The sequence below is a fragment of the Numenius arquata genome, chromosome 7 (genome assembly GCF_964106895.1).
Source record: "Numenius arquata chromosome 7, bNumArq3.hap1.1, whole genome shotgun sequence".
NCBI lineage: Eukaryota > Metazoa > Chordata > Aves > Charadriiformes > Scolopacidae > Numenius > Numenius arquata.
Window position 1 is genome coordinate 5,141,227 of NC_133582.1, and position 9,070 is coordinate 5,150,296.

A 9,070-nucleotide genomic window follows, 5' to 3' on the forward strand; every position below is an offset into this window, starting at 1 on the left:
GGGTCACAACAACCCCATGGACGCTACAGGCTTGGGGCGGAGTGGCTGGAGCTGCCTGGCAGAAAGGGACCTGGGGGTGTTGGTGGACTGTCAGCTGAATGTGAGCCAGCAGTGTGCCCAGGTGGCCAAGAAGGCCAGCAGCATCCTGGCTTGTATCAGGAACAGTGTGGCCAGCAGGAGTAAGGAAGTGATCATCCCCCTGTACCGGGCACTGGTGAGGTCCCACCTTCAGTGTTGTGTCCAGTTTTGGGCCCCTCACGACTGGAAGGTTGCTGGAGCGTGTCCAGAGAAGGGCAACGGAGCTGGTGAGGGGTCTGGAGAACGAGTCTTGTGAGGAGCAGCTGAGGGAGCTGGGGGTGTTCAGCCTGGAGAAAAGGAGGCTGAGGGGAGACCTTCTCGCTCTCCACAACTCCCTGAAAGGAGGGTGTAGCCAGGGGGGGTCGGTCTCTTCTCCCAAGTAACAAGTGGTAAGACAAGAGGAAACGGCCTCAAGTTATGCATAGGGAGGTTCAGATTAGATATTAGGAAAAATTTCTTCCCAGAAAGGGTTATCAAACATTGGAACAGGCTGCCCAGGGAAGTGGTGGCCACCCCTGGAGGTATTTAAAAAATGGGTAAATGTGGTGCTTAGAGATACGGTTTAGTGGTGGCTTTGGCAGTTTTAGGTTGATTGTTGGACTCAATAATCTTAAAGGTCCCTTCCAACCTAGGTGATTCTGTGATTCTAACCCTAAAGGCGGGAAAACAGCTTGGAAGGGAACTGCCACCTGCGCTGCCATTTTGAAGAAACTGAGGTACCGCACCAAGCCTCAGGGCTTTTCTCTGTCTTTGGCACCTCCTGGGACTTGATCCAGGTCCATCTCAGTCCAGATCCTGCCTCACGGCCTAAATGCTTCCCCACATTTGTCTTGTACTCTCTTGCATTCATCCCAAGTGGGACACCTGCTGTCACCAGTGGGACTGGTTGGTAATTTGCACATACCCACCCCAATGAGTGCTGTTATAGCTGTGCAGGAAAAGTTTACAGCACAAAACTGCAAGTCCTGCTCTAAAACCAGTCAAAAAGGCAACTCTTTAAACATTTTCATGAACCAATAACCTGAAGAGAAAATAAGCCAGGTCCATTGAAAAATGGAAAGGACGTTTTATTTAACACTTTTTAACCTATTTCAGCATATTAACATTTTAACATATTAACCTATTAACATAATTAATATTAACCTATTAAGCTGTAACACTTTCCACCTATTTCAGCATAAATTAGCTAAAATTGCAAATGAATATGCACTTCCAAATTAAAAAAAAAGTTTCAATTTAAAAATGTGAAATTGGTTATGCTGGTAACTCCTAGCATCTTTTCAACACACTTTTCAGTTGAGATTAATGGGAACTGATCCTTATAGCGTGACATTTTGTTCCAAAAGCATTGTTTAGTGGAATAATAATAATAATAATAGTAAAAAATGTCACCAACACTATTTGGCATCACAAAAACCAAGAGATCCCAGTTCTCTTCTGAAATCCCAGTGTCTCTGGTATCTACACTTATCAGTGCGCAATACCTACTGTTCTTTTTTAGCTATGGTGGTTGCATCTCAACAGGCAGACAGAATAAGCACGTAGCTGCTGAATAAAAACTATTTCCAAAATGTGAGATGGATGGTGAAAGGGATGAGCTAAAGGGAAATACTTGTAATTTTCTAAGAGGAGCTTCCTGGCAGTCCTGCTAAGCTGTATGGGAATAGCTGAGAAACAGCAGCTGGTTTATGAGTGTGCAAAATAATACGGCAAAAGAAGTGCTCTGCTGTGTCCTTCCAACGTTCATGGCCTTCAGGGACTGGGAAGTGCTTATGTTATGGACAGCACCAGAAGGAATGTACCAGAGCTGGAGCCAGGGAAAGAGAGTTACAGATTTTTGAGGTTGCCTTATAGTGAATTCTTTGTTGCTTGAAATTGTCCTGAGCTACTATAGAATAAAATACTGCCTTTTGTTGCTGCGTAGCACTGGAGAAGCAAAATTAATGCCATTTACACTTTTAAAGGACTGGGGTATTACCAGCGAAGTAATATGACACCATTCCTGTGTGAACACATGGTTTAATTTTTTAATCCAAAGTTTGACTGGACTTGCTCTTTGTAGGGGATACCTTTCAGATGCTGCATTCCTGTCTTTGCCTAAATAAGGAGTCAGAAATACAGTATCGCACTTTGGTTTTGCTTGTCATTCCACTGATGGAATCTTCTCTTGCTTTGCTGACAGTTCAGGTCAAACAGGAATCAAATGCATTAGATATGAGAAATATAGAATTAAACACAGTCCAGAAACAGAACTCCATGGGCCAAAAGGTAGCAAAGTCCCTAGCAGCTGGGATGGATGGGTTTTAGTCTGTCAATAATTCATCAGTGTTATGGAGGAGAAGCATCAATAATAAAAGAGTATGAAAATCCCAGTCTTGTTGCTTTATGGACAAATCGACCTAGCCAGTCCAACACCTTGAATGAGGGGAGACTGACATGCAAACCACGGTCTACACATCTTTACCCTTCAGGCATGCCGAGGTGATGGCAAGATCAAAGAGGCTTTTGAAATGCCAAGTCCTGAGAAAGGAAATTGGGAAATATAACTCCAGAGTTAGCTGGAGGGGGCAGGGATGAGGGTCATGTTAGAAGGTGTTAACCACTGTAGAGAGAAGAGAGACTCTTATCCCAGATGGTGCAGACATTTCATTGTTGAAATATAACTGCGGCCAGCCCATGTTATAAGGTAATGAAATCTGTCACAACTTGAACATCAAAAGCGGTCACGGACTATAAAGGAACGGTGTTTGTGGGAGCAGTAGGGACAAAAACGTTGGACACTAGAAGCTGTGTCTCTGAGATGCTGTAGTCAAGAGGGATCAGAAAGGAGAGGAAGGAAGAGATTGTCTTGCTGACAGCTGCCCGAGGATAGGAGCGGAGGACAAGTAAGATATTGCTTCCTTTGTAATGAATCCAAGATGTACCTCCCCAGCCTGACATTTGCTGAGTAAACCGAGTTAGTTACTCAGACAAGTCCTTTTGGTCCACTCCGGTTTTCCTATACATTCTTAGTACATTCTGTTTTAATTAGACCAGTTGAGTCCTTGATTGTTTGCAAATTTCATGCAGACTTTTCCTTAGCGGTGCTTCTAAGGAAGAGGAGCTATGAAAAGATGCCTGTCATAGTTGGGATGTTTGGTCAAAGGGGCATGGACTATGGAGACCTCTCTCACAAGAGATGGTACTTGCAGAACTGAGGTCTGACAAACACAAAGGAAACACCTGGATGGTCAGATGTATTTCCACTCCTTCATCTTTTTTTTCTTCCTCTAATTTTCTCATATGTTAGGATTTTAGTATAATGGCAGCCAAATCAGAAAGAGGGATGTCAGTCAGCTTTCATGAAAATCGGTGCTGCAAAGTGGAAGTGATTTGTGCTAGAACTGCACTTGTACGGAAAAGTGCTGAATACAAACTAATTGCAGGAAAATAGGGGAGGGGAAGACTGAAAAACGCAAGAGACGGAACCAGCTGCATCCAGCAGAGTGCAGCATCCCCCTAGACGAACAGTGCATGAGCACGACGGCTGTGAACCGTTTGCCTCCTGATTAAGTAATAGGTACCAATTGCAAATAAGCAAATCTCCCAGAAAAAAAAAAAGAAGGATACCTTTCCATTTATGCATTTTGAATAATGCTTAGATGCTTTTAAGTGATTGACTTTATTTTTCAACATAAATGTTCTGGGAATAGGAAGTAGGAGAAAGAATCTGGGACTGGAATTGGAAGTGGGAGCCAGGAAGATCCAGGCGGGACACGTGGGGAGGAGTGGAGGGTTAGCCAAAGGAATAATGAGTTGACTGGCAGCCTGGTGGTAGGGCAGAACATTGAAATCAAATGAACTCACAAGACTGACAGAGCAGAGAATTAAATGAGGGGTAGTACGGGCAAAGAGAATGGGATTAGTACCTGGAGCCAGACACAAGAAAAAAAAAAAAAAAAAGCTGGAAGAGATGAGACAGGAGGGATCAAAGAGGGAAGGAAAAAGTTAACCAGTAAAGCCCATCTCTCTATAGAGGCTGTGGGATGCACATGTGACACTATTCTACTTCCTGCAAGTCTCTGTGAATCCCCATGTCTAACCTGGTATAATATTGCAACACCAAGGATGAAAACATGCAATCGCTGTCGGTCATTTTGGCAGGAGTCATCAGGAAGAGGTCTATACTGTGGATTTAGAGGTTCCAAACACTGATACCGTGGAGATAATAATATGCTGCCACATGATAGAACTTCTGGTTTTGTTTTTGTTCTTATTTGCTTTTTTGAAAACCCTGGGACATTGCAAACAAAATGATTTTTTGAAGCCTTTGTAAAGATGTAAGAAAGATGTTAGATTATCTTACATCTTCATCTTAATTTTATATACCAGTATGATGCATGTTATGTGTGTATAAGATGGCAAATGTATGCCGAAAGGTATGCTTACACCCTGCATGCACATGAGATTCTTCTGACCTGACTTCAGTCATCTAGACTTGCTCCAGTCAATAGAGATTTTATTCTAAAGCAGGTGCCCATGGATGAGGTAGGATGCCTGTCTCCCCGCATTGACTACTTTTTAAGGTGTTTCCTCATGGGAAATCTATTTAAGAATTAGATGCTTTGCGTCATGGCTAAAAAAATACTATGATATTTCACATTGTCAGTGACAACCAACATACTTTATTATTCGCAGGTGCAAAATATACAACTACCCAATTTAACAGATCAGGCAAGAAGAGACGCAGCTAGTGTGTGGATTTGTTTTCCAACGTGTGTTTTCTGACCAAGCAATAAATGGGGTAAGTAAAATCCAACTGTGATCTCAAAACTTGTTTTTTAGATTTTAGATGTCTACATTATCTTTCCCAGACCCTTCTTTTCCATCTGATACTTTTCCCTACCCAATTATTTGTTTAACAGCCTGCTCCCTGTACTTGTAATCTGGACTGTAAACTCTGGCCTAAGGGCTCTTTTTTATATCCTGTCTCAGTGACACCTAACATCTGAGACACTTCTTGGGTTCAAATCTAAGCACTTCTGTAGAACAGGCAATAAATACTCATAATACCAAATACCAGTATTACGAGTAGTAGTATTATACCAGTTTCCAGTCAAGCAGAAATGAAGCACTATATGTCAAAGATACATGGCCGAATCCGGCACTGAATCCAGGAGGTCTAAGCAATACTGGTGAAATGCACTTTGTCTACCATTAACCATGGTGTGCAGGTGCCATGGGAAAGGGAACAGGGACTGAGGAAGTTACATCTGCTTTCAGCAGCAGCGCAGGGTTCAAACAACCACATGTGGTTGCTGTTCCACTCTAAGGGAAGAAGTAATGGCTGTTCCTTACCAGCTGGCTGGGATGGTATTAGTCACTGGCCTCTCCCCGCTCTACTGTGGGAAGGAAGGAGCATTTTTTGCACATTTGTGACTAGCCATATTGCTTGAGAAACCTGTATGTAGAGCCTCCCTCCCCAAAATTTACAGGCGGTAGATAACCACTCTCCTTTTCTGTTTCCCGTCAATCACACACACAGAGTATTTAGTGAATTTTTTCTCAATAAAATCAAAGTACTTCACCTTTTGATGTTATTAAAGCAAAATCACTATAGCAGAGATAAAGCAGTAGATACTACTTCAGTTAATGCCACAAGTCCAACAACAATTAGTGATATCAAGAAAAGGAAGAAATATAGTTGCATCAAAAGGGATTGAGTCTGTTTGGACAAAGCATTACAATGAAAATTCATACTTGTAAGACACAGGAGGGAGAGATAAGGGATGAGGATCCCCACTCCACCAGGATAGAAATGAGAATGATGTCCAAAGGATTTACAGAGGGAAGGAACAGCGTGGGGGATCGTTCTGTCTTCTAAGGCAGACCTAGGAGCCCACTGCTGCATTGGTGGGAGCGTACCCAAGGAGGAAATGTTTCTTGTTCAGCCCTGGAAAACCAATGACAGCATGTCTCAGAGATTATGTGAGCTGAGGCAAAATGAAGTCATGCATGGAGGTGATGAGCTGTATGAGAAGCAAACGATGTTGGTTATTACATTGACAGTCTTCTGAAGTCCAGTGAGACAGGTTAATTGTTTCTGGGTTCTCACTTTTGGGTAAGAAGTGGCTGACCTCAGTGTAGACTCTCTCAATCACACAGCTAGAAAGACAACAGAGAAAGGCCCTTTCTATGTAAAGGCTGAAGAGTGAAGTCTGGTTATTCCTGTAACACCTCCAAGCAGAGAAATGCTGGGAACCACCATTCCTAGCAGCTCAGTTGATGCTGAGCCAGACCACCCTGGAATGCTTGTGGTAGAGCATGAGAAATTCCACCCACATGGGACGTTTACCCAGGTGGCTACCACAGTCTGCAAGAGCTCTTAGTCACGTTAGTGCCAGCCCCTGTGAAGAGAGGGCTCCCTTGGCCTTAGTGCCCTGAGTTCCTCTAGAAGCCATCCAGTGCAGCTGAGTGGCCCGTTCTTGGCCCATTCCGGAATATTTTGAAGCCAAGTATGTCGCAGTGCCTGATGTGAGCTGCTGGGTCCTGCCACAGAGATGCCAGGAAGAAATACAGTGACAAGCCTTTTACTGGAAGCCCTCTACAGAAGCTCCAGAAATTACTTCTAGTAACATTTAACCCTAAAAGTCAAGACGTATTCATTATCCTTTGTTCCATGCTGACTTCCAGAGTAGGACCAAGAGCTCGTTGCCCATACAGCTCTGCCGGGTGACCTAGAGGAACCCTACAGAGCAACCCACTTCCTAGAGGGACACCACAACGAAGGAGAGGTAGTACCCGTGCTCTCTCAAGGGACTGCTGGTGGAACTCACCCTTGCCCAACCAAGGTTTGCAATGCTTCAGCCCGTGTTAGAACCAGTCCTGTGTGAGAGCTGTGGAAATTATTTGGAAATTATTAAAGAAGTTCTGGAAGAGCTTTCCTGAGACATACACCATGCTGAATACAGAGACCAATCTCCACTGTCATGGGGTGTGCCACTGACATCCTGGGTCATGGCTTAATTGCTTCTTTCAGAGGAGGAAAAGGGGATAAAGGAAGGAGTCAACTAAGAGTTACTTTTTTCCTCTCTTTAGCCCTCTCTCTTTCTCATCATCTTGTTAGACACACTTTCTGATGCTCTGTTGTCTTCTCTAGCTTCAGTTCCAGCCTCAGGTATATTTCTGTGCATTTTCACAATGTCATGCTTTTACTTACAACCTCAGAGGTAGGAAGGAGAGGCTGCGATAGGAGCAGGTTGATAAGGTATCTAGTGGACATCCTGGTTTAGTAGCAGATCCCTTGGCTCAGATATCCCTGCTCTGGGTGTGGTTCTTGAGCAGGCCCTTCTTAGCACAAGGCTAGTCCCACATATTCTCCCTCTTCTTGCCTTAATTAATATCCAGAAATCTGCTTCCCAGGATAAAGGCGCCGTCATCACAGAGCCTCTCACACAGCAAGAGGATGCCTATTTATGTGTCTGATCACCTTGTAAATAAAAGAATGTTGCATGAGATGATAGGACACGGGGTAAAGGCTTTAAACTGAAAGAGAGGAGATTTAGATGAGATATTAGGAAGAAATTATTTCCTGTGAGGGTGGTGAGACACTGGAACAGGTTGCCCAGAGAAGCTGTGGATGCCCCATCCCTGGAGGGGTTCAAGGCCAGGCTGAATGGGGCTTTGAGCAACCTGGTCTGGTGGGAGGTGTCCCTGCCCATGGCAGGGGGTTGGAACTGGATGATCTTTAAGGTCCCTTCCAACCCAAACCATTCTATGATTCTATGAGATCTTTGCAGAATCAGAATTAGAAGCTCGATAAGGGAGACATCATGAACAGCCAAGGCCAGTAGGCACAAGAGACAGGGTGGCCCCCCCACGAGTGCTCCATTGTCCATCTCTGGGTACAGGAGGTGCAGTGCCTTCTCAGGACAGCCCAGGCTGTTTCTGAAACACTCTCCTGAACCAGCCCAAAGCGTGCCTGTTCCAGGCATGAAGAGTCTGTGGAGTTTGGGGTAGGACTGTGCTGGGCAAGCCAAAGACAACACTGTGGATGCAAGTACCTTCTGCTTCCTTTGGGGTTTTGCTGTGTCTGTGTTTGCACAGGGCTGTGGCAGGCAGAACCAGCGTCTGTTTAGAAATGGTGTGGCTGGGGACAGTGACTGATGTGGAAAGAAGACAAGGCCAGACAGATGCCGATGAGATAAATGGTGTTTGGTGCACACATGCACGCAAGCCTGGTCATCGAGAAGCGGAGCGACTGACCACAGTTGTCTTTGTTTCTGACACAGCTGACTTCCTAGCCAATTTGGGCCACTTGGTAATGCTGGTGCCAGATCTGGTAATTTGTCTGCCAGATCTGGAGCAGGGCCACCGGATCAGCACAAAGTGGGAGCGACTAAACTCAGGACTGGTGCCTACTTTCTACGGGTGACGAGCTGTTTAAACTCATAAAGTCTAGTCAGTACAGGGAATGCACCCTAAAAAGCAACCCAGCAGACCAGCCATGGCATGAGAAATTCAGTTGCCCAAAAAGATACAACCAGACATTCAAGACAGCTACATGAGGCTGGCAGATATGACACAAGACCTACACAAGGTCCTCCTTTCTAGAGGCAGACCTGGAGACCACGAAACAGGAAATTAATCCCAGCCGGTGGGTCTGCTTTAGGGTGACCAGACCACTCTCTAAGTGCCAGTGATTGTCCTGACAAGATTTCCATTGGCCAGAACCAAAACTTAAACTGGAGCACATGTAGACAACTACTTGTGGACACCTACTTGTGTCTTGGCTTTGAACTGAATCCCAGCCAGGCTGTCAGCACGGGCCAGCCAAAGGGGATGTGAAAAAGGACGAGAGGAAGGGGAGACCTTATTAACGCCTATAAGTATCTCAAGGGTGGGTTGAAGGAGGAGGGAGCCAGACTCTTTTCAGTGGTTCCCAGTGAGAGGACAAGGGGCAACGGGCACAAGCTGGAACATAGGAGGTTCCACTCGAATATGAGGAAGAATT